The 26,707-nt window shown below is 36.0% G+C and overlaps 1 long non-coding RNA gene across 16 annotated transcripts in view; it reads right to left on the bottom strand.

The window, feature by feature from the left end:
• The window catches only part of LOC140637834 (uncharacterized), a 325,342-nt gene that overhangs the window by 221,810 nt on the left and 76,825 nt on the right, over positions 1-26,707 (bottom strand). For 6 of the 16 annotated variants that reach the window (XR_012034893.1, XR_012034894.1, XR_012034890.1 and 3 more), the window contains exon 1: positions 19,760-19,852. The exons of 6 other annotated variants lie outside the window; for them this stretch is intronic. This is a non-coding gene — a long non-coding RNA (uncharacterized lncRNA). Of the gene's footprint in view, positions 1-19,759; positions 19,865-26,707 lie in introns of those variants that run through there. 4 more of the 16 variants (XR_012034900.1, XR_012034904.1, XR_012034895.1 and 1 more) reach the window with 3 other exon arrangements.

Below are 26,707 nucleotides of genomic sequence, written 5' to 3'. Positions count from 1 at the left end.
CAGAAGTCCTTAATTTTTCACAGAAATCTAACTTCTAATAAAGGATTTAGGTCAATAGTCTGCATTGTATGATCATAATTGCATCAATATAGAACTTAATAAACAGAAGAGTTTCTAATTATTCAGAGTTTAGACATAAATGCTAATGGCTAAGTGCATATGGAATTGATTTTTAACTTCTAATTTCCATAGTATTGGAAATTTTTTCAATTGGTTGTCCATACCAGCAGATTATTTGACTTGGCATCCAAAGCCATTCCTTATATGGCCAAAATGTACCATTCTGTTGCCAATCACTCCGTTTATCCGCTCCATCCTTACCATCACTGCCATGAAGCCATTTCATGGGATGCTACAAACATACCAAATTACTGATTGCTACTTAAATATACCATCCTGGCTCATGCATCTTTAACACTGCACATGCTTTCCCATTTACTTAAAATGACCTGCTCTACCTCACTGTTAATGGACACCCATAAAGACTCTGCCCAAATATTACTCCTTTTATTCGTTCATTAATTCGAAAGTATACTGACCACCATATGTCAATTCCTCTTTAGGCACTGGAGAGATAATGGTGAACAAGTTAGTTCCCACTCTCTGGGAGCTTTACCTCTAGAAAAAGAATGACATAAACAAATGTAAAAATAAACAAGATAATTACAAATCTTCCTCGACTTACAATGGGGGTCACATCTCAATAAACCCACTGTAAGTCAAAATTACCTTACACTGAAAATGCATTTAATAAAGTAACCTACTGACCATCCTAGCTCAGTCTAGCCTACCTTAAAAACATGCTCAGGATACTTACATTAGCCTACAATTGCGCAAATCAGCTTAACACAAAGCCTATTTTGTAAAAAAGTGTTTAATATCTCATGCAATTTGAATACTGAATACTCTATTGAAAGTAAAAAACAACAGGATGGTTGTATGGGTAAAGAATGGTTGTCTGTGTATCAGCTGTTTACTCTCAAGATTGAGAGACTGATGGTGAGTTAAGTATCATGGCCACCAACCAGCATCACAAGAGAAGACCATACACTTACTGCTTAGCCCAAGAAAATATCAACATTCACAATTCAATGTACAGTTTCTACTGAATGGGTATTGCTTTCATACCATCATTAAATTGAAAAGTTGGAAGTTGCACCATCATAAATTGGGAATGATCTGTTATAAACTGAAAATGGCCCTGAAGTAAATGGGGTGATGTGAGAGAGAATAAAGTGTGGGGAAGTGTGACTTCAGATACAAGGGGAGGGAAGGACTCTTGGTAGAAGTGACATTCCAACTGGAACCTGAAGAGGAGTAGGGACCAGGTATATGAATCCCTGGGACTAGAAGCATCGTGGCCTGCTCAGGAATTAAAAGGAGGCCAGTGAGTGGAGCAGAAAACCTTGCGCTGAGCTTTCAGTCCTAAACTTCTGCATCCCATCATCCTGAAGTCAGTATATCAGTAGCCTCTCTCATAACAGCACATGATGTCAGGATGCACTGCTAAAAAATTGTCTGCCTATAACTCAATTTGAGCTCTTGAGGGCAAATTACCAAATATAGATAAATAACATATATATACACACACATATATGTAATAAAATATATACATTCGCATATACATTACACATATTTTATACACATATACATACTTTATATATATTAAACATATATAATATGTAACATATATATATTACACACCTTTATAAACCCACCACTTATTAGGGACAAGTAGTATTTTGTGTTCAATAAATTATTTGTTCACTATTAATGTCTGTACCTATATTCTTGATTCTAACCCCTTCTGATGCCTTCAAGGACTCACTTCATTGTTTTCCACATTTATCTACACTTCATCTGCGTAAGTAACTCAATGCAAAAATAACTTTAAATCTTTCCAGTTAAAACAAAACAACCTCCCTCAGCTCCACCTCCCCTCTAGCCAGGACTTCTCCAGTTTACTTTATGAAGATTCCTTGAGAAAGGTATTTATTCATTGTTTCTACTTCCGAATTTCCTCTATACTCCCTCATTTCACTACTGTTTAGCTTTACTTTTTGGATTTTTAGTTCTTCAGCACCGCCAAAGCTGGTTCTTATGTATCTGAACTACAGGATCAAACTGTGTGGATATGAATATTTGTTCTGTTTTACCATGTGGGACCAGTGACTCAACCTCTTCGTGTTTTAGCAGCCTCATCTGTAACATGGGGATAATAGCATATAACCCATAGGTATGCTGTGAGGATTGAATGAGCTACCACATGTACAATACTTGGAAAGTGAGTATAGTTCTTGTCTTACCCTTCACATTCACAGTAGAATCATGCTGACATCACGCTTGACTCTTCTGTACCTCTTCTTAGTCTTGAAATTATTTCCTCCTATAGTTTTCGTATCACCACTGTCTCTTCATTTCCCTTCTCCCTTTCTGTCCATTATTCTCAATTCTATGAATCCTTTTCTTCCCATTTCTCCTAAATGTCAGCATCTACCAGAGCTCTTTCCATTTTTACTCTTCATTCAAACCCACCAGTTTGTCACCCCTTAAATCCTAATGAACTCCAAACCCCTATCCCTAGCCCAGCTCTTTTTTCTAAGTTTTAGACTTCTACATGACTCCTTTTAGATTGTCCCCCATCTAGCTTTCAGAAAGATCCTCAAACTCAATACCTCCATCTGTGCAATCAGCTTTACAATTCCTCTGGGGGCCCCATGCTGCAGGGAAAGGCAGGTACCCTATTCTATCCCAGGCACCCAATTCAGAAACTAAATTAGATTCCTAGACTCTGTTCTTCTTCTCCTCTTCTTCCTCTGAACCAGTCTTTCTCCACCTTCCAGATCTCGCCAGAATGTCTCCTCCCTACTCTATATCCACTGTAGCAACTGAGACCAGGCTTCCACCATCTAACCCTCTTCCCAGATCTCCATGCCTTCAGGCTCACAGACTTTCAATCTATCTGTACACAGCAGCCAACAAGATCTTTTTAAAACGCAAATCCGATCATGCCATTGCCCTGCTTAAACCCCCACAATGACTCCCCAAAGCTTTCACGATACAGTTCAAACTCGTCAGTTTAGTTTGAGGCCCTCTGCCTGAGCCAGATCAGTGCCCTTAACAGCTCCCTCCTCACCAATTCAGGAGCCTGCAAGTGCCCTATAAAAATCTGCTGCAGCTATGTTCCGGCTGCTCAGGAAATTCTTCCAAGCTCCATATCACACCCAGGTCGCAGCTCTGAGCCTTTGCTCTCATGTCAAGTCCCTGTTTTCCTTCCGTTTCTGCCTCCAACCTGAACGTTGCCTGGCTGCCTCCTTAGATGTCAGATCTACTGACTCTCAATTTCTCACTCTCTCCAAAGTCTGGTCTCTTTAATCACCCCTCGTGCTCTGCTGCACACTGCGGCCCATGGGCAAGGGACATTCCAGGCTCAATTCCTGATCCAGGCTCTCCTGATGCTGTCCCCAGCCTCACCCAGCATCCAATGTCTACCTGCCTGCAAGAGGATCCTGGAAATGTCTCCATAAACTCATCAATCCTTGTGCCTCATCCACAGGAACACTTGTGTTCCCCAAACAGTTTGCGCTTTTTCATACCTTTGTCCCTTTACACAAGCTGTTCCCTTTTACCTGGAATATGCTAATATCCTCCCACCACTCATGCATACCACATTGCCTAACATATATATGCACCAGCTTACTCTCGCCAGCATTTAAAAGATTCAACTCCCTGAAGCCTTTGGTGACACCTACTATAGTCTTAACGAGGAACCACTCTTCTGTCCTCTAAATTCTTTTATATAAATCTAACCTAGTGCCCTCTATTAAAAAGCCCTTTTATTTCCTTTTCTCCACTATTAGACGGTCAACTTCTTGAGGTCAGATTCGTATCTCAGTGCCCAGTAAAGTCCTGAATTAATCTTGAGTACCTACTAAATAATTGTTCAGTGAATGAATGAATGAATTTCATAGTCCTGGAATAAGCTGAATAAATGTCATTTTGAAACATTTTTTGGATGTAAGAGATATTTCACAGTGATTTGTCAACAATTTCAAGTGTGTTTTAATATTAATACCTTTAAACTAGATGTATTCAAAATATCTCCATGTTACATGACATGCTTCTCTTTTCGATTTTTAGACTCATAATGGATTGATTCCTTTCAAAATGAAATCAATACCCATCAATTTTCTTCTCTAGAAGGCCTCTGTGATGGCAGGGAGTCTCAGCAGAGACTGTCCATGTGCAGAGTTATATAGTGCAGTTGATGTGCATAGATTCCCACCAGGGAATAAAATAAGATACCCTCATTCTTTTTCATTGTGTATTTGCAAGGCTTTAGGAAAGAACATTTGCATTGCACCTTTCTGAGCAACTTAGCTCCTGTAGCGTTTTTAATTGCACCATTTATACCTGACACTATTATCTTTATGACTAAACGTAATATGACTGAACATAGTTACTGGATATATTATTAAAACTGGTAAAGACAAATATGTGGAATACAGAATATTGATATTATATTACCTCATATAATACGTCATAGTTCCAAGCCCTAACACTCACACACACAAATCTTTAACTATATTTAAATAGTATGTGAGACATAATGTTAAGCATAACCAACACTTACCGAGTACTCACTATGAGCCAAGAACTGCTCTGAGAATTTTATATACATTTTAATATTTAGATCTTACAACAACCCTAAGAAACAGGTAGTATTATTACCCTCCTTTTCCAGTTGAGGAAATGGAGACAAAGAAAGATAAATAGCCTGAGGTCATATAGCAAGTGATAAAGTCAGAACAGAAATCCGGGCAGTCTAATTTGAGAACTCTGCTTTTAATCTCTTTGCTATCTTGTCTTTGTACCTATTCTAGTATAAAACAAAGATTTGCATGGCTTTACCAAGAAAGGTGTTTAAAATAAAGAGAAAACAGATAAATATGCTTTCCTTCCCATAAATTGAATTATATGCATGCAATGAAATTCAGTATGATTCGTGTATATGTTCTTTCAATCATAACTACCAATCTCTTTTCTCCCCTACAACCAAGAGTGCTTAACCTTACACTTCTGATACACAGCAGAGACCCTGGTATATAAAAGGTGCCAAAAAAGTTTTAATGGTAACATTTATGAATACATACCAACGAAGACAGAATTTGATCAATAAAATGTAAAGCTACAATTAAACAGTATAATAAATACTTTAAGTATTCCACTGAATCCTCAATAATTATATGGGGTAGAAATATCAAATCCATTTTACCAATATTTTCCTGTGGATTACAGAAATGAAATAACTTACCTGAAGTCGCATAGCTGGCAAGTGATAAAGTCAGGATTCAAACCCAGATGTGCGTTACTACCAATCTCAGTGCTGTTGTAGTTTTAAGCACCTTTAACTTACAATTTTAGTACTAAAAGAGACCAAATATTGGGTCAGATTTGCCACAATCCTGCCTAGCCAGCGAAGTTATTAGTCCTTCTTCATCTCTAGCTGCAAAATTATAAAATATCAACACTGCCAATTTCACAGGTATTATTTATATGAGGCAAACAAATTTATGAACATTGCTTTGTCCAAATATTTTTTACTCCCATTTTATTTGTTTTTCATTGCTAATGGATACACCTACAAAGGACAGTATGTTGAACTTTAACATTATTCTGGAAGAAGGAATTCAGGGTTAATTAAGCTTCCAGGTGACCCCTGCAGAGCCTCATATTTTTGTTTTCATATGAGCAATGCTGCCAATGAGGTCAATGGAACAGGTGAGTCTAGGAGAATTCTAGAGAAGATCCAAAAAATGGATAATCTAATATATTGCTCAAAGTACACATTAAAAAATGAGAACATATCTTGAAAAACCTTCTAAAGCATTTACTTCTGAAGCTAGCATAAAACCAAAAACACATTTAATGGAAAGTAATGAAGAATAAAATAGAAGTCTCATACTATGCAAAGAGTAGAAAATTACCTACCATTTAATAAGGCACATCATCAGAGCAGGCATTCAGTAAATACAGAATGAATGAATGAGGTTCACATTTGCTTCTATAATATAGGTGACACCTCACTAAAGGTAATTTTTGTGACATACATTATCAAAATTATTATAAATAACTATAAAATCTGGCCAAATCCTAAAATTTTTAATTAATGTTTAAAAAGTAACAATTCCAATATCTTAAAATAATTTTCACCCACTTCAATTTATCTGATTAGTGTCTCTCTAGCTAGGTGAATAATTGACAGATTTGAAAGTAGTTCTTTTATTTTCCATTAATTACAGAATTTATATCATATTGTGTTATTCATTAGCAAAGGGTATTTTGCAGAATATTCTGAACATGTTGAGGCATTAAAATGAGAGGTATTACTGGACCAGATGGACTTCACAGATACACTCAGAGCATTCCATCCTAGAGCAACAGAATACACATTCATTTCGAGTGCATGGGGGACATTCTCCAGAATAGATCACATACTGGGTTACAAATCAGGTCTCAACCAGTACCAAAAGATCAAGATCATTCCCCTATTTTCAGACCACAGTGCTTTGAAACTAAAATTTAATATCAGAGGAAATTTAGAAAGAACTCAAATACATGGAGGCTAAAGAGCATCCTACTAAAGAATGAATGGGTCAACCAGGAAATTAAAGAATTTTAAAAATTCATGGAAATAAATGAAAATGAAAACACAACTGTTCTAAACCTTTGAGATGCAGCAAAGGCGGTCCTAAGAGAGAACTATATAATAATATAAGCTTTTCTCAAGAAACAAGAAAGGTCTCAAATACACAACATAACCTTATACCTACAGGAACTGGAGAAAGAACAGTAAATAAAGCTTAAATCCAGCGGGAGAAGAGAATTAATAAAGATTAGAAATTAATGAAATAGAAACCAAAAGAACAGTAGAACCAGTCAACAAAACTAGGAGCTGGTTTTTTAAAAGAATTAGTAAGATCAGTTACCACTGGCCAGGTTTATCAAAAGAGAGAGAGAGAGAGAGAGAACCCAAATGAATAAAATCATGAATGAAAGAGGAGAGATCACAACCAACAAGGAAGAAATCCAAGTATAAGAACATATTACGAGGGGCACTTGGGTGGCTCAGTTGGTTAGACATCTGCCTTCGGCTCAGGTCATGATCCCACGGTCCAGGGATGAAGCCCCATATCAGAGTGCCTGCTTGGCAGGAGTCTGCTTCTCCCTTTCCCTCTGCCTGCCACTCCTGCTGCTTGTGCTTGCTCTCTCTCTCTTTCTCTCTGTCAAATAAATAAAGAAAATCTTTAAAAAAAGAACATATTATGAGCAATTATATGCCAACAAACTAGGCAATCTGGAAGAAATAGATGCGTTCCTAGAGACGTATAAAATACCAAAACTGAAAAAGGAAGAAATAGAGAACCTGAACAGACCCATAACCAGCAAGGAAATTGAAGAAGTAATCAAAAATCTTCCAACAAACAAGAGTCCAGGGCCGGATGGCTTCCCAGGGGAATTCTATCAAACATTTAAAGGAGAATTAATACCTATTCTTCTGAAGCTGTTTCAAAAAATAGAAATGGAAAGAAAACTTATAAACTCTTTCTATGAGGCCAGCATTACCTTGATCCCCAAACCAGATGAAGATCCCACCCAAAAGGAAAATTACAGACCAATGTCCCTGATGAAAATGGATGCAAAAATTCTCACCAAGATACTAGCCAATAGGATCCAACAGTACATTAAAAAGATTATTCACCACAACCAAGTGGGATTTATTCCTTGGCTCCAAGTGTGGTTCCACATCCACAAATCAATCACTGTGATACACTACATTAATAAAAGAAAGGACAAGAACCATATGATCCTCTCAACAGATGCAGAAAAACCATCTGACAAAGTACAGCATCTTTTCTTGATTAAAACTCTTCACAGTGTAGGGATAGAGGGAATATACCTCAATATCATGAAAGCCATATACAAAAAGCCCACAGTGAATATCATTCTCAATGGGGAAAAACTGAAGAGCTTTTTTCCTAAGGGCAGGAGCACAGCAGTGATGTCCACTATTACCACTGTTGTTCAACCTAGTACTAGCAGGCCTATGCTCAACAAAAAGACACCAAAAAGAAATAAAAGGCATCCAAATCAACAAAGAAGAAGTCAAACTTTGCAGATGACATGATACTCTATGTAGAAAACCCAGAAGACTCCACCCAAAAAATTGCTAGAACTCATACAGCAAAGTGGCAGGATATAAAATCAATGCACAGAAATCAGTTTTATTTCTATCCACTAATAATAAGACCTAAGAAAGAGAAATTAAGAAGTTGATCCCATTTACAGTTGCACCAAAAACCATAAGGTATCTAGGAATAAACCTAACCAAAGAGGCAAAGGATCTGCACTCTGAAAACTATAGAACACTCATAAAAGAAATTGAGGAAGATACAAAGAAATGGAAAAACATTCCTTGCTCATGTATTGGAAGAATAAATATTGTTAAAATGCCTAGGCAATCTACAGTAATCTAGACATCCAATGCAATCCCTATCAAAATACCATCAACTTTTTTCACAGAGCTGGAACAAATAATCCTAAAATTTGTATGGAATCAGAAAAGGCTCCATACAGCCAAAGGAATTTTGAAAAAGAAAACCAAAACTGGTACACCACAATCTCAGACATCAAACTCTATTACAAAATTGTAATCCTCATGACAGTATGGTACTGGCACAAAAAGAGACACACATATCAGCAGAATAGAATAGAGAATCCAGAAATGGACCCTCAATTCTATGGTCAACTAATCTTCAACAAAGCAGGAAAGAATATCCAATGGAAAAAAAGGCAGTCTCTTCAACAAGTGGCGTTGGGAAAATTGGAAAGCCACATGCAAAAGGAAACTGGACTATTTCTTTACACCATGCACAAAAACAGACTCAAAATGGATGAAAGACCTAAATGTGAGACAGGAATCCATCAAAATCCCAGAGGAGAACACAGGCAGCAACTGCTATGACCTCAGCCACAGCAACTTCTTGCTAGATAAGTCTCCAATGGCAAGGGAAACAAAGGCAAAAATGGACTACTGGGACTTTATCAAGATAAAAAGTTTCTGCACAGCAAAGGAAACAGTCGACAAAACCAAAAGACAAACAACAAAATGGAAGAAGATATTTACAAATGCCTTATCAGATAAAAGGCGAGTATCCAATAAAGAACTTTTCAAACTCAAGACCCAAAAAACAAATAATCCTGCCAATAATCATTGGCAGAAGACATGAACAGATATTTCTCCAAAGAAGACATACAAAAAGCCAACAGACATATGAAAAAATGTTCCACATCACTTGGCATCAGGGAATTACAAATCAAAACCACAATGAGATACCACCTCACACCAGTCAGAATGGATAAAATTAACAAGCAGGGAAATGACAGATGTTGGTGAGGATTGGGGAGAAAGGGGAATGCTTTTACATTGTTGGTGGGAATGCAATTTGGTATAGCCACTCTGGAAAACAGTATGGAGTGTCCTCAAAAAGTTGAAAATAGAGCTAACTTATGATCCAGCAATTGCACAACTAGGGATTTACTCCAAAGATACAAATGTAGTGATCCAAAGGGGCACCTGCACCTCAATGTTTATAGCAGCAACGTCCACAATAGCAAAACTATGGAAAGAACCCAGATGTCCATTGACAGATGAATGGATAAAGAAGATGTAGTGTATATATATATTTTTTTAATTTACAAAGATGCCAATTATCTTTATTAATAATCATTTCTCTTACCAATTTTATAACTACATTTTTGCTACCTGATATTTACATCATAAAATATTTAGTACCCTTTTTACATAGTTACTAGGTAATATTCTAGAGTTCTTTCAAGAAAAGTGAATTATATACCAATGGTACAGAAATGATGGTATTAGTCAATTATTCACATACATTTTAGTTGTTCAAAGAAAAGTTTTCAAAACTAAGTGATGACTTAAGACATAGATTAGTGATAATTCAGTAATAATCTGAAACATCACAAATTTAATTGTCTTGCCTCCTTTAAAATAATTTATTATAGTTTTTTACCTTTTGTCTCTCTGTAAGGTAAGTATATGGCCCAATTGTTTTCTCCCCAGAAAAGGAATATGGGATGTTATTTATTTACCAAAGATCTAGTCTGTCTTTATCAGGCTCCTCTTTTAAGGCATATACATATATATATAATGAAATACTACTCAGCCATCAAAAAAAGGAAAGAAAGAAATCTTGCTATTTACAATGACGTGGATGAAACTAGAGAATACTGTGTGAAGTGAAGTAAGTCAATCAGAGAAAGAAATTATCTTATGATCTCACTCATATCAAAACAAAACAGAGGAACAAAACAGAGGATCATGGATAGAGGAAAAAATAAAACAAGATGAAATCTGAGAGGGCAACAAACCATGAGAGACTTTATCATAAGAAATAAACTGAAGATTGCTGGAGGGGAAGGGGGGGATGGGATAACTGAATGATTGACATTAAGGAGAGCACCTGATGGAATGAGCACTGAATATTATACAAAATTGATCAATCACTGACCTCTACCTCTGAAACTAATATTATGTTAATTTAAATTTTTAAAAATCCATTAAAAATAAATAAATAATGAGAGGTATTTTCTACTGCTGTTTAGGATTTTATCATCATCTTAGTATTGATAGTAAGGAGGAAAAAAGTGTTGCTAGTCAAATGCCCTTTCTGTATATTCCCAGTAGTCTTTCATACAGATTAATATTGATACAAGTTAACGTCCTAATTCTAAAAATTTTAATTAAAACAGCTTTGCCTGTTTCCAGATCAAAATGTATCTCCCTGAATCATTTTTCAGATACTCATATAATATCCATCCTAAATAGAAATCCTAGTTTATTCTGGTTCTAATTTAATCTTCCAAAATTTCCTGTTTACTTGGGTCTTTTGGAAGAGTTCCAAGTTTGTCTCCAGTCTCTGAAAAAAGATGAAATCACATTTACTGTTCTTCTGACTCTCATGTTTGTGCTCAAAGATAGATCTAGTCTCTCTGACAATTTTAATAAAGAAAAATTACCAAATTCATTTTAGCACTTGCTAAAGTGGGGTTTATTCACAGCTAATATAACCTTATTCCCATTCTTTTATTAAACAATAAAATCCTTACTAACATATAGATTATTGCTTTCCCAGGTATAGCCATAAAAAGCTTTATACAACCCCAAGCATTTTGAAGTAACCTAAAAGTTAAACTCCTTTAAGAGCTGAAGAAACTAAAGCCTGGAATAATTAGGTGCTCCTTTAAGGTCACATGGCGAATTAGTGGCCAATCTGAAGCTGGAAATCCAGTCCAGTACCAGTTCTGATCTCTTCTTACTCCTGTGATTGCCTGTAAAACTTCTCAGATTATTGAACTGCTGATTTGATCCTCAAAGTTTTTATGGAATGTTGAAATGTCAACTATTTGTCTCATTCTTTCCATTGTTGTGCACTGATATTATCTTGATCTTTCTCAAAAGAGAAATAAGAATAAATAAACATCAAAAATCATTACATGCCATAAATATGAAGAAAAGCACAAACTGTATATCTTGAGAAAATTTGTAGCAAATAGATGATAGGGTGATAAGCACTATAGAAGTAGTTGACAGACCCAGAGATTGATAGATAGAAAATTTGCCCACTATTACATTTTCAATACATAACACTTAACTCCTCAAAGGTTTTTGTGTACATAAACAAAGAACCCTCAGCTTAAGGGCATCTATGAATTTTTAGTAGTCTGGGCAAATATTTCAATTCAAAAAAACAACATGTCAAGTATTGTCCTACAAAGATGTAAAATACATCTTGCTCAATTGCTTGAGAAAAGATGTTTCACACAAGAAAAAATAAAGTTATTACAATGATTTGCTTATGTCCCATATTTTTTCTCATTATTAGTTTATAAAGGTATACAAGCATCTGCAAAAGACTGAGAAATAAATATGTACCTGGCCCAATGCAACAGCTATGTTTCATAAAATTCATGAATGAATCAATTTTTTGTAAATCATAATCTTATTTTAAAATGCATTGTAAGTATTCTATTTAAGGGGACTCTGCAGTAACTCTTACAAAGAATAATTCAAAACAATCACCCTATTTTATCTATGAAACTGCCAAAGAGAGGAGCCGACTAGATGTCTGAGGCAAGTCCTCAGAGTCTGCCAGCAATATGATAGAGTAAGCATTCTAAGGGATTTAGTCCCTACTTGGAAAGTCTGGGCCAGTTCTCAGTCCCAGCCACAATCCATAATCAACAGGACAGCTTATAAAAATATAACAGGTCCCAGGCCCCATCCCAAACTAATTAAGTCAACATCTCTGGGCATCAGTATTGACAATACTAAGAAGAGCAGTTCCACTAGAGTACAGCTACCAAAACTTGAAAGAAGTAGGTTCAGTAGAAAATAGGAAAAGGAGAATTCGAGAATTCGAGACAAAATACAAGCAACTGTTTCAAGGAGGTTTAGTCTAAAGGGAAGAATCACTGGAAGTAGATTCATAGACAAAAGAAGGCTTTATCTGGTTACTGTTTGGTGTCATTTGCCTTTTAAGATGGGAACTACTATAACACATCTGTGTGTTGGTGGGTATGATCCAAGAGAAAAGAAGTTTTGGGCATCAGAGAAAGAAGGGGCAGTTTCTGGTGCACGGGCCTGCAACAAGCAAGAGGGAATGGGGTACAGAGCAGAAGGGGAAGAGGTGAATTTATACTGGAGCAGGACAGTTCATCCCTAGCAGCTGAGGAAGGACAGACTACATGGCCACGAATGCAGGAAAAGGCAGCAGTCAGGCGGAAGAAGCTCACAGAAGTTTCATCTGGTATCTTTCATTTTCTCAGTGAAAAAGAAATAAGGTCATCAAGTAAGAGTGAAAAATGCAGACGGGAGGCTGCAGATCTGTAGACAGGGCAGATGTAAAATAATAACGCAACTGGATGGATGACATGCCTAGAGAAACGTCACCACGTTGGTCTGTTGTAGCAGGAAATCAATGCCATTCAAAAATGAAACGCATTCTTCTCACACGTGTTGAACTCAGTGAGTCCCTACTGGGTCCTAATAACCACCACTTCCTCTCATAAAAGTGTGAAACCACCTTCCTCTAGTTCATTCCAATCCTGCCAGAGGATCAATGAAGCTGGTCGCTCTCTAGTTTGCAAAATGTTTCTTCCGTTTTTCCAAACTCTGAGTCATATTTGCTTATCCCCAGTTTGCCGAATCCTTGTCTCCAGACTTCTTTAACAATAAAATCACTGGAAATTGCTCAGCAATCTCATTTTTGAGCACTCTCAACATCACTCAGAAGAACTGCATTGAATCAGGACATGTGAACTCATTTAAAAATACTAGGATCTTCCCTCTCCACCTGCAACATGACTCAGGGCAGTGAGAGAAGCTTCACCTGATCTCACCGAGTTCCATTCTATTTTATCAGTCTGATCTGTTACACACCCAGCAAGTTCCGCACACCAAATTTGCTCGTTTGTGAACTCTTAAACTATGTAACAGTCTACATGCGCTTATAAGTACTTCCAAAGATTAATTTGGATGAACTTTCTTTTATCAAATGAATGAAAGACCTCAGGTGACTTTTGAACTTCTGGAAACTAAGCATTTAAGAGACTAACTATCACTTATGCTCAGAAGAAATAAAATTGCATTATTCTTTTGTCTAATCGTAGTGTCTCCTTAATTAAGGCTTCTTTTTTTCAGCTCTGGATTTACCTTATTAAACTTTCAAAAATGTCTCTCATTCCCAGTCTCTTTCTCCTTCCAATTTATCGGAATATTGCTGTCAGGCCAACTTGCACTTAGTATCATTTTGTTGATCTCATGATGAGATGAGAAATACCTAGCATTTGCTTCCCCCACAGACCTTGGTTCAAGTCCTCCTGTGAGTTATGAGTTGGTTGCTTCATCTCTTTGGAGTATAATTATCCTTATTAATAAAGTGGTAATAACAAGGTAATTACATGAAGTATAAAATAGGCTGTTTTCCAGTGTTTAGAATATACTAAATGTTCAATAAATACATGTTCTATTCCTTTCTTTCTCTCTTCTATTCACAAATGGTCCCATTTTTCCAGTAAGAAGAAGTCTAAAGTAACATTTTTTTTTTATTGGTAAATGCAAACAATGATCTCTATCATTTCCTTTCTTGACTATTTTCCACATTCTACTCAGTTCAGAGTACTTGTTCATATCGCACTCTAATATATTTTTAGTTATTTTGTATATTAATGTATCATTAGTTCCCAGATAAAGAGAGAAAAAATGTTTACAGATACAAAGATACAGAAATTAATAGGATAGGTATAGGTGTGTGTCTGTTTAGATACAGATACGAATACAGTTTTACATATATGATTTTTGTATCTGTATGATTCTTTTTACATATATACACAATTATGCAAAGAAACAAAGTCTGTTCCTGTTAAGACAGGTAAGACTTTAAGCCCTCACTTGGGACTTACGATTATATTTCTATATAATTGTTTTTTTTTTTCTTAAGGCTTAAGTTCTCTAAGCCTCCATTGCTTTGTAAAATAACTTTCTCGCTGCAGAGTTGTTGTATTTAAGACACCGTTTATAAAATCCTGACACATAGTAGGTTCCCAGTGAGTTGTCACTCGTATTATTACTTTTACAAGCTTTATTTTTTCTGTAGTGCCAGACATTTTTAATACAACAACAAATAAATGCCAACAGAGTTAGATATTGCTATGATTTTATCTTGTTAATAGTAATGAGTAAATAGGCAGAGTTGAAAACAATTTGAAATTTTAAAAAGGATTTAAATTTAAATTTAAAAGGAAATTTTTAAAGGATTTTAAAATTTTCAAATTTTAAAGGATGCCATCTTTTGAGTGAGTCTTAAAACATCTGTGGTATGACTACAAAAAGATTACTCAATGGATTCGATTTTTTTAAACTCACACATCAAATGAAATAGCTATATGATATCATATGGCTGAAGTAGTCCAGTTGCAGACATATGCAATTTTTTGCTGTAGTGTTCCAACATATACATGAGTAATAAAGGTAGGGGCTCTTCTACAAATAATGACCAGCTTCTAGGACCTACTTCTTTTTTTTTTTTCTTTTTAGGACCTACTTCTTTATTTCATACTTTCTCTCCTTCCTTCCCTCTTTCTCTCTCTCTCTTTCTCAATTTTGGTATTTTGCTCTCTTTTGCTCACTCTCTCTTCCCTTATATACCTCTGATTTTATATATGTTCACTATATATTCACTATTGCTCTCTGGATAATCAAACTTACTTGGAGAGACTTTACTATTGACTTTTCTGTATTTTCTCCATTTTTCTACATACCATACAGAGGAGAATCTAATGAAAATTGAACAATTTCTTGTTACTCTATCTTCTACTTTTCCTTTTCATCAATAATATTTTTTGCTAAAACAAACAAATAGTAGAAATAGATCTAGTCATGTCACTGAAGCTCACTGCAAAGGAATTTCAAAGCCAGGAAAACAAAACAGATATTATTCACTTGACAGTAAGAGAGACTGTAAGAGTCAAAAGTTGCACTAGATCTAGAAGAATTACCTCTAAATTGATTCCTGAAAGTAATTCAATCTCCTAGTCTTTTTACATGTTGGCAAGTTAATGGAAAGAAATAGGCTTATTTATTTATTTGAGTGATATTCAACCCAGTAACATTTCAGTAAGTGAGCAAAAGAAACTAAGGAAGAAAATTCTAGTGTGCCTTAAAGATGTAGTTAAATGTTGAAAAATGTAGGGTTTTTGTTCCTCTTCAGAGGAATGTTTATGTTCTCAAAATGATGAATGATTGTTTTTACATGTACCTCATTTGATTTGCATATCATAATATTTTGGATCAATAAATATCCTTAACCTGCAGTTGTCAGAAGCCAGGAAAACATGGTTGTCATTCATGGTATTTTTTTAATTCAAAAATGGTTGTGATTTTTTTCTTTAATGCAATTAAAAAAGCAACTTCATGTAACACACATAAAAAATTCCAGTCTTTGTACAATGGATACATCCTTGAAAGCACAATTTTTACCTCTCTGACCTTAGGAACAATATTTGACCTCAATATGTCTTAATTTTCTCATCAACAAAAGAGAATAATATTAACATCCACCTTGCAGATTATTGTAAGATTTAAAACATGTATTTTATGAAAAGCACCTGGTAAGTACTCCTATGAGAATGGACCATTAGTGCAGGACCAAGACTCCTCAGTAGTGTGAATTACTTGCTTTTCTGTGTGTGTGTATACATAAGTATTCTCAAAACAAATATTTCTAGGAATTTTTGAAACTATTTAAGAGCTATGAAAGGATAATAATAGATTTGCCTTTGATTAAAAAGGTATCATTTGGGGGATCCCTGGGTGGCTCAGCAGTTTGGCGCCTGCCTTCAGCCCAGGGCATGATCCTGGAGTCCCGGGATCGAGTCTCACATCAGGCTCCCTGCGTGGAGCCTGCTTCTCCCTCTGCCTGTGTCTCTGCCTCTCTCTCTCTCTCTCTCTCTCTCTCTGTGTGTGTCTCTCATGAATAAATAAATAAATAAAATAAATAAATAGATACATTTTTTTAAAAGATATCATTTGGCTAAGTCATGAAAATTTTGATAAAGCACTGACATATAGGAAGAAATGGCAACTCCTAAAATAACAAATACGTGTTTGGTACATCCAAGTGCTTCATATGCATTGCACCATCAATGCAATGCACCCCTCAGGGGATTAAAAGATTTTTTAATTAAAAGTCTTAAGTTTATATAGATTATGAAATCTCGCTAGTGATTACCATATCTGAATCCTAAGGACTGAGCTCTTGACCACTATGCTCTCAACATCTGCTTGGGGTAGGTATAATTAACTGCAAAGAAATATCTCAGGTTGGTGCAGTAAAAGGAAAGCTCCTCTTCTATAAACCTCTAAAGAGAGCACTGTAATTTACATCCATTTCCAGGATTTTTCTGTTTATTCTTACAACTAATCATAAGTCCATTCCCACACATCTCTTTAACCAAAATTTTCTGCCAAGAACTATGCATTCAGCCCTATGGGACCTCTGAACTAAAGATATCACATACCAAAATAAATATTTGATAATGAAAATTGGGTAGGGAGTATAAATTTCAAATTTAATCATTAACATAAAACCATTCCTCAAAATTTCAAATGCCCCACTACAGAGAGGTAAAATTCTACAAATTAAGCTATCACAAAATATACTATTAAAATATAGTTGAGTTCAAAGGCTACTCCAAACTCCAGAGCCTGTGAAACAAATAGAGATATAACAGCTTAATATGATCAGCACGCCCACTATAAAAATAAATTTTCTTTTTAGTAAAATCACAAAGTAACAAACTTAGCTCTATAGAATTAAAGGTAAAGAACTTTGAAAGAAATAAGCTGTGGGCACTTGGTTGCATTAAAATGTACGCAGGTAAAGTGGTATACCTGCAAGAGAAGTGAAGCTTTTTATTTTGAACAGCTCTAAACTTACAAACCATACACATTTAAGTGACATCCAGATAATATTTGATCCTGTCTACTTGAGCATGCAAATGAGTAAATTGTGTATATAATGGATGATTAGGTGAGCACAACTGGAGTCTGTGAGTGCAATCCAAATTTACATGCTTAATCATCACACTTGTATTTCACTGAGAATCATTTACACACATATAAATTGTACAGTTTTCATGCCTATGTATTTTTACACCTGTGGTTTCTATTCCTCATACAGATCAATAATCCCCTTGTATAGATTTCCTTTGAAGTTAATCTCATTTTCTGTATTATTATATGTTATATAAAACCCTTAGTCTGTTGGACTATGCATTTATTGTTTGTCCATTTCTTTGGTTATATCTATGTGCCCTGCTTCAGATCTGGGAGCACTGTAGAGTAAGGAAGGAGACAGGTTTTCTATCTTTCAAAAGTACCTTAAACTTTTAAACATCTAGAACATTCAAAATTTAAAATTCAAAAAGAAGTTAGGTAAAGTATGATATATGTTTTTATGCTATAATTCTCAGTTCAACACAGCTAATCCTTAAATTCACATCTCCATTTCCATTTGGGAGGTGTCCCATAGGCATCATCTAACATCAGGTTTAGAGAAGAGAAAACTGAGGTTCCATAAGGCTATGTGTTTTCAAAAGCCACTGCTCTCCCACAACTTTCTTTCCCATAGGAAAGAAAAGGATAATATATCTTGTTTATTCACACAAAAGATTTACCAAAGATTTCAGCTCAGCCCTTTGCAAGCTTCAACTTGATTTCCTTTGTCTTTGGCTGGACATTTCTATCTAGATGCCTCTCTTGCACTCAACAAAATGTTTCTCTTTCTTCCTAAATCTATTAGTCAATTCCTAAAACTACATACCATTCCTGAGTCACTCAGAAATGCTTCTTCCTTTTGACAGTGTCAGCTGATCATCAACAAGTCCCTTTAATTTCTCATTTCATTTGTCACTCTTTATGTATTATTACTTCCCACCCATATCTGGCCCTTTGAACATCATACCAGATTTACTACAAAAATATCCCACTAGTCTTGTTGCTTCACATCCTCTCTTCTGCAATCCAGCACACCACACCACCTGACTCATTCAAAACTCTACCTTCATTATGTATTTGCATCTGTCTCCTGCTTAATATATATTTTTAAAAATTGAGCATAAGAAATAACACGCATCAAGGGTCTAATATGGTACCAGGTGCTGTGCTGTGTTACATCAGTTACCTCATATGAGCTTTACAATAATCAAAGGGGGGGGGGTATTCTGGTAAACTCTATTTTACAGATGGAGAAATTTAAGTTTTCAGACATTGATTAATTTGCCCAAGGTCACATCTTTAGTATATCTAGTATTGACACTCAAGAAATGCAATTCTAGAGTTCAAACCATTAGCTGGTGCCCTAAACATACGAGGGAATGTTTCCTGTGAACCTCAGGTGACAGAAGAGAAAACTATTTGGAAGTGGCAGGGTACGAGGGGAGGGAAACATGAAAGGCATGTTCAATTCTCCAGAGTTTATATTTCCAAAAGAAGTAACTCAGAGAGTCAGGAGCTGCTTTCTTTAAATGTTGTCTTTTCCCTCTGTGTTTCTTTTCATCTAAATAGCCAATGTCCCCAGTACCTGGAAGAGCAGAGGTAAGATAATGGATTTCCAAAGGAAGAGCAATTTGGACTGCGAAGGATTTAACAAATGTTATAACTAATAAATGGAACGACCACAGCATAAAAAGAAAAACAAACCAGTTTGTTGTTTCTTTTTCTTTCTCCAAATATTTATGAAAATTCCAGTTAGTTAACATATGTATAATGTTAGTTTCAAAATTTAGTGATTAATAGTTTGTTTTCTCTTCTGTGAAGAGACACTCAAATGGAACAATAGAAACTTCTAATGGCCTTCCTTCTTCAATTTTTTCGTATACTACTTTTGGTGATCAGTCAAGGAAGGGAAACAATTACTTTTAATTATGGACAGAAGGATGGATTTAAAAATTGCATTTCAAAATTGTATTTGGAGATATAATTTATGTCAAACCCAAAGCCCATCACACAGACTAAAAGGCATTGGGCAATCCCAAAGGAAAAGTAAAAACAGTGTTATGGACATTTTAATTTTGTACTATATATATATTTGATACCAGTCAAGAATTTTGATACCTTTTCATATAGAATGTGTGACACCAGAATCCTGAAAGTATCCCTCCATCCTCTCCATAGTTCATTGACTAGGACACTGGGAGTCTGGTGATTACCGGAGTTCTGGAACTCCCCACAAAAATTCTGTCTCTGTTTGTTAGGCTTCCATGGTTTTAAGTATCAGAAACCCATTCTGGTTAAATTAACAGGAGAATTTACTGGACCAGTCTTAAAGAACTCAAAAGGGCAAAGAGACTTTGAGTCCAAGCTTGGAGTCAGCCTAGCATTCAGTCAGTAACCATCCAGCTTTGGGCATGGAGGCTGCAGGACACCTTGATAGTCTCTTCAGGGTACTACACAGGAATGAACTCCAACTGTCTTTAACATCTTTGTAACACTCAGTTCTAGATTCAGAGTACTCCCTCAAAAAAAGGAAAAATATATATAGGCTAAGGAAGTTCAGAGACCCTTATTCACAGTCCCTGCAGACTGGAGAGAGGTCATTCTTCGGAAAGAAATCAGGGCACTCAGTGATCAGAAAGAGGAATAGTTGGGGGACAGCAAAAGAAAAAGAGAAAAGATGGTGAGGTGATATAAAAAAAATTATTATAGAATTTAGCAATTTATTAGCAATTTATTTAAGAAGTCTATTCTTTTGAGGGTGCATGGGTGGCTCAGTCAGATAGAGGGCCAATTCTTGATTTCTACTCAGGTCATGATCTGAGGGTGGTGGGATCAAGCCCCGCCTGGAGCTCCATGATCAGCAGAAGTCTGCTTCTCTCCTTCTCCCTCTCGGTTTGCCCTCCCCCCTGCTCCCACACTCTCACGCTCTCTCACTTTCTCTCATTCTCTCTCTCTCAAATAAATAAGTAATTCTTTTTAAAAAAGTTTATTCCTTTTGAAAAGAATTTAGGATTATTTTCTTTGGAAAGAAGAAATCCATGATATCTATTCATAAATTTTTCAAGTATGCATAGAATTGTACAGAGGCTGACCAGTTGTCCCCCATATCTCACAGGAGCTGAACTTTGTTCAGCTAAATGAACCCTGGTTCAGTTTAAGCTAAAATGTAAGGAAGATCAGTTGTTCATTAGGCAAAATTCCATTACAAGAAAGGGGATAAAACTATAGATAGGGGGTAAACTTAATCTTTAACTCATCACATTTTTATTTTGAATATGCAAAATCCAAGATCTTAAAGGTACATTGGGGATTATTTAAGACAAACTCTTCATTTTATATATTAGGAAACAGAGATCCAGAGAATTGAAGTGATTTGCCCAAGGTCACCAATGCTCAGTATCAAAGCCAAATCTACCTCTTAGATTTTCTAATTCATAGGAACATACACTCTTCCCCACCTTTTTTTTTTAACCTCAAGTGTCCTGGTTGATTTACACACTCACTAGTTAATTTCTTGAACTTCCCTTTGATTCTGTAATTTTACCATTTGGGATAACTTCATTTTCCCAACATGTAATTTTTAAACTGCAGTGTTTCATCAAATCAAGTTGTCATTGTTTGTAAGATGCACCACCGGGAAATCAAACAAAATGGTGGCAAACTAGGACACGATGCTGTATTAGGTAAACCCTATTACCTAGGGTTTTTATTTCATACTTTGTAAAGGACCTCTTTCAGACTCATTTACATATGGATTTTTATCATGCATTATTCTTGTTCATAGGTTAAAATAAAAATATAAGCAAAATGTATTTTAATAGTAGCTTAAAAACTTCTGCACATGTAGAATCCAACTTTCCTAAGCTACATTTCATCTCAGAGCCATAGATACTGTTACATGACATCACCCTCTGTGCTATCAAGAGCACTGGTGATACGGCATTTCTTAAAATTGTCCCCAGCCTCTTCTTTCAAGATGCTGACTCCCATTCTGCACTCATATTCCTTCCTCAAATAGTCCTGATGGTTTTTGACTGAAATGTCAAGAGGCACTGTCCAGCTGTGCCACAGAGAATAACAATTAAGCTCACACAAGCGCACAAAATGACACCTTCCTTACAACTGCCACTTGATCAACAGCAACTGTAAAACCCCATTAAGCATAACACACATCCCAATTTAAACTATGTTAAAATGTGAAAAAGAATTTGGATTAGAATCAAATATAGTAATTTTTTTCCAATTTTACCTCTTAAAAATGTAAAATAAAAATAGCTTTCGTTTCATTATAACATTTACTAAGCCCCAGGGCACCTGAGTGGCTCAGTTGGTTAAGCACCCGACTCTTGATTTCCACTCAGGTCACAATCTCAGGACTGTGAGATCAAATCCTGCATCAGACTCACACTGGGCTAGGAGCCTGCTTAAGACTCTTTCTCTGCCCTCTCCCTCCCCCCCCCCAAAAAAAAAAACTTACTAAGCCTTTATGTACAACTACATATTGGCAAATGATGTATTATTATGAAATAGAGTAAGAATCCTCTGGTTTCTCTAGCTGATATTCACAGGGAGAGTAGACAGGTATTTCTACTATTCTTAATCCCCACACTGTGCCACAAGAGATGTTGTTACACATACACCAGATTCCAATTAATTAAGTAAAATAATGGATTTTCAATTGTCTGAAAAATCTGGATTTTTTGAAGATTAAATAAATCTCTACTTCATTTTTTTTTTACTCTAAATCTTCTTTTATGGGGTAATATTAAGAAATCAGCACTTTCAGGGCACCTGAAAGGCTCAGTTGGTTAAGCCGCTGCCTTCAGCTCAGGTCATGATCTTGATTGGGGTCCTGGGTGGAGCCCCACATCTGGTCCCTACTCAGTGGGAGTCTGCTTCTCCCTCTCCCTCTGTCCCTACTCTCTGCTCTCTCAAGCTCTCTCTCTCAAATAAATAAATAAAATCTTTAAAAAAAAAAGCAGAAATTAGCATTTTCTGGGAGAATAAACTTAAAATTATTTGACACACACACAAAAACCACAATGATAAGAATAGTTCCACTAGCTTCCTAAGAAGACCACAGCATTGTTGTTCAAAGTGTGGTCCAGGGAGCAGCAGCAGTAGCAGCATCACATGGGAGCTTATTAGAAATGCAGACCCCAACTCACCCCAAACCTACAGAACCAGAATTTTCATTTTACCAAGATCCTCAGGGAAACACATGCACATTAAAGTTGAGAAGCACCAGCCTAAAAGATGGTCTGTTCCATTAAAGCTGAATACACATTTCCCAGAAACTTGGGTTGCTCTATTTTATTGCCACAGCTGACATAAGTAGCCATTAGGCTCCAAGGCATTTCCAGTCTGACTGCTAGTTCCTAGCAGAGTTTCGATCATCAGAGGTGAAAAAGGAAAGAAAAGGAAGGAAGGGTTGGGGAAGGACATAAATCTCTACCAAGGTGATTACATCTTTAGGTAGTGAAACAGTAAGAGGTAAAGAGGCTAAGAACTGTGGGGGGGGGGGGCTCTCTTAGCTCAATCATCCATTCTATTCTACCAATATTGTTTAGTATTTTCTACATGCCTCACATTGAAATCTTTCTACCTATCAAAAGTACACTCATCTTCTCACACTTTCCCTTGCTCTCCTCATGAAGTCTGGTGTTTGATTGTTGAAACCAAGGATTCTTTAACAGGGGTTCAGGAATCACCTTCAAGGAGCCTATAAATCTAAGATGATATGTTAAAAAACCAGAGTATGGGCATATGTTGATTTTCTAGGGAAAAATTCCATGCTTTTATCAGAATTTCAAAAGGGATATGATCAATTTTCAAGAGCCATCAGCACTCTAAGTAAGTCAGTCTTGTCCACCTTCTATTTTAAAGTCATTGATACAAACTTCTCAGTTGCAAAAATCATCCTATCCCATTTGGGAATGTGGATCTTTATGAGGTAACTAATACCTCAACACTGGTTCTGTACTGTCACATATCTTTTCCCAAAAAGGAACAAAACCAAAAAGACCTGGACATAGGAAAAGATCATCTCACTTCATTATAAGAGGACTTCAGTTAAGTACATGATTGTTCTGGCATCTCATCGCATTGTGCCATCCTCCTTTCCCTTTATTCTCTACATTTATCATCTTTTATTCTTAAATAAAACATTGTTGCTATTCCTCCCTCAGTGTTAGCTCCTCTCTGATCTTTCCAAAGGGTATCATAGATGTTACAAGCTATATTGTTCTACAGTTTGTCCTTCCCACTTTATCTCTGTCTATTTCAAAATCTCATTCAAAGAAGTCAAAGAAAGGTCAGGATTGGCCTTGGCTGGCTATTGTAATGTACACCATCCCCTCACCCTTAGCCCAGGGGCCCACAAAAGGAGTAGTATCCTTTAATGCTTTTGAAATCATCAAGAAAAATGGGGGAAAAAAAACACTTCCAATCCTATCCTTATAACCAGAAGCCCATTGATCAGTGTAGGTAAAGGGATAGCACATTAAGGGGGAAATGGCATTTACAAAGTATGATTTGATCCATACAGCTGAGTGATCACGGCAAGTTCAAATCCCATCTGAGCTAGGGAATAAATCTATACTATTGTCAGCACTGAAATATCTCATTCATGAAGCACAGGTAAGAAATCACCTCTAGTTGCCATTAATTATCAAACATATTTGAGTTAAGTAAGTACTTCACCTATGCAGTGATCCATGTATAAAGTCGTACAATTGAAAGAACAATGTAGCCACAGAAATTCAGTACCATCTGATATCTAACATCAAGGCCTGAACTCTAGGTTTTCCTACTAAGTGGCTAAGAAATCTGGTCTCAAAAACAAAAACAAAAACAAAAACAAAACAAAACAAAACAAAAAACACCAAAAGTTATGCACCTATTAGAATGGGTAAAATCTAGAACCCCGACAACACCAAATGCTGGTGAGGACCTAGAGCAGCAGGAACTCTCATTTATTGCTGGTGGAGATGCAAAATGGTACAGCCATTTGGTAAGAGAGTTCAGTGGTTTCTTAAAAAACGAATCTTACTCTTAACAATCTAGCAATCATTCTCCTGAGTATTTACCCAAAGAAGTTTAAAATTTATGTACACACACACAGAACCTGCACATGTATGTTTCCAGCAGCTTTATTCCTAATTGCCAAAACTTGGAAGCAAACAAAATGTCCTTCAGATGGGTAACGAATAAATGTAGTTCATCCAAACAATAGAACATAATCAATACTAAAAAAGAAATGAGCTCACAAGCCATAAAAAGACATAGAGGGGGCAGCCTAGGGGGCTCAGCAGTTTAGCACCGCCTTCAGCCCAGGGTGTGATCCTGGAGACCCAGAATGGAGTCCCGCATCAGGATCCCCGCATGGAGACTGTTTCTCCCTCTGCCTGTGAATCTGCCTCTCTCTCTCACTCTGTCTCTCACCTGTCGAAAACCTTAAAAAAAAAAAAAAAAAAAAAAAAGACATAGAGGAAACTTACATGCATGCATATTATTATGTAAAAAAAAGACATTCTGAGAAGGATACATACTAAATGATTCTAACTATATGACATTCTTAAAAAGGCAAAACTATGTAGACAATAAAAGGTCAGTGGTGTCCGGAACTAAGTGGGAGGGTGGCAGAGCAGAGGCTTTTCAGGGATGTGAAAATACTCTGTATGGTGTTATAATGAGGTATATATGTCCTTATACATTTGCCCAAACCCATAGAATGTACAAGAGTGAACCCTAAGGTAAACTGTGGACTTGGATGATTATGTCAATGCAGGCTCTGTTGGTAAAAAAAAAAAACAAAAAAACAAAAAAAAAACCTTCTAGTGAGGATGTAGATAATGGTGGTAGGTATGCATGTGTGGGGCAGGAGGTATACCAGAGATTACTGTACTCTTCTTTCAATTTTATTGTAAATCTCAAACCGTTCTAAAAAAACTTATTTTTAAAGAATTGAATGAGCTTCTCTCAAAAGAAAGTTTGCAGTAGAGGTTAAAATCTTGAACTCTGGAATCAGAGAGACTTGAGTTAAAAAAAAAAAAAAGATTTATTTATTTATTCACGAGAGACACAGAGAGAGAGGCAGAGACACAGGCAGAGGGAGAAGCAGGGTCCATGCAGGGAGCCCAACGGGGGACTCGATCCCAGGTCTCCAGGATCACACACTGGGCTAAAGGTGGTGCTAAACCACTGAGCCACCCAGGATGCCTGAGCCTTGAGTTTTAATTCAAACTCTAACACTATCTCCTGACCTTGATCAACTTATCTACTCCAAGCCTCAGTTTTTTTATCTGTGAAATGGGGATAATAATTGTTCTGACCTTAAGAGCTAAATAAAATATAGGATATAATTTAATAAAATGGTCAGAATTCTAAGAGTATATTTCAGTTTCCAATTACTGAAAAATGATTTCACATACTCTGAGAACTATTCTCTCTACTTATGTTACTGTGAATATCAACTGAAATAACATCAAATTACTTCAAAAACTATAAATTACTGTATACATATGAAGAGTCATAGTACTTTGCTCTTACTTTTAAACAATCCCCTTAAGATGTTTTTATTCTCAATATAAGACTGAGAAATGTAAATTCAAAATAAAAACAAAAACCCAATTCCAGCAAAATTTGATTGTACAAAGGAAATTTGAGAGAATGTTTCTAAAAACCAATTTCTAAAAATAAGGACAAATACTAGGAAAAAGACTGAAAAATTAGAATGACTAGTTCAGTTAAATTATGTTGACCAAAAATACTATTAACTGAGATGGACCTTGTTTTCTATCTTCAATAGTATTAAGATGAATCATGTCATTTTTATTAGGCATAGATTTTAATCAGAGCTGCTAAGTCAGAGGTAAAATGGTGCCAAAACAAATGGACTTCATCTCAATTCTGGGAAACCTGAAATGATTAAAAATGAAGGAAAATAGAGCTGAGGGAATGTCACAGCTCATCATTTTTATCCTCTTTTTCCTAAAAATTGAGTTTCTTTCTCCCATAGTTCTTGTACTTATTGTTCATTTTTTCTTTCCTCTTCAGGCATTTTGG

The sequence above is a fragment of the Canis lupus genome, chromosome 8 (assembly GCF_048164855.1).
Source record: "Canis lupus baileyi chromosome 8, mCanLup2.hap1, whole genome shotgun sequence".
Classification (NCBI taxonomy): domain Eukaryota; kingdom Metazoa; phylum Chordata; class Mammalia; order Carnivora; family Canidae; genus Canis; species Canis lupus.
Note: the sequence above shows the minus strand (reverse complement) of the source record. Positions and strands in the feature narration are given on the sequence as shown.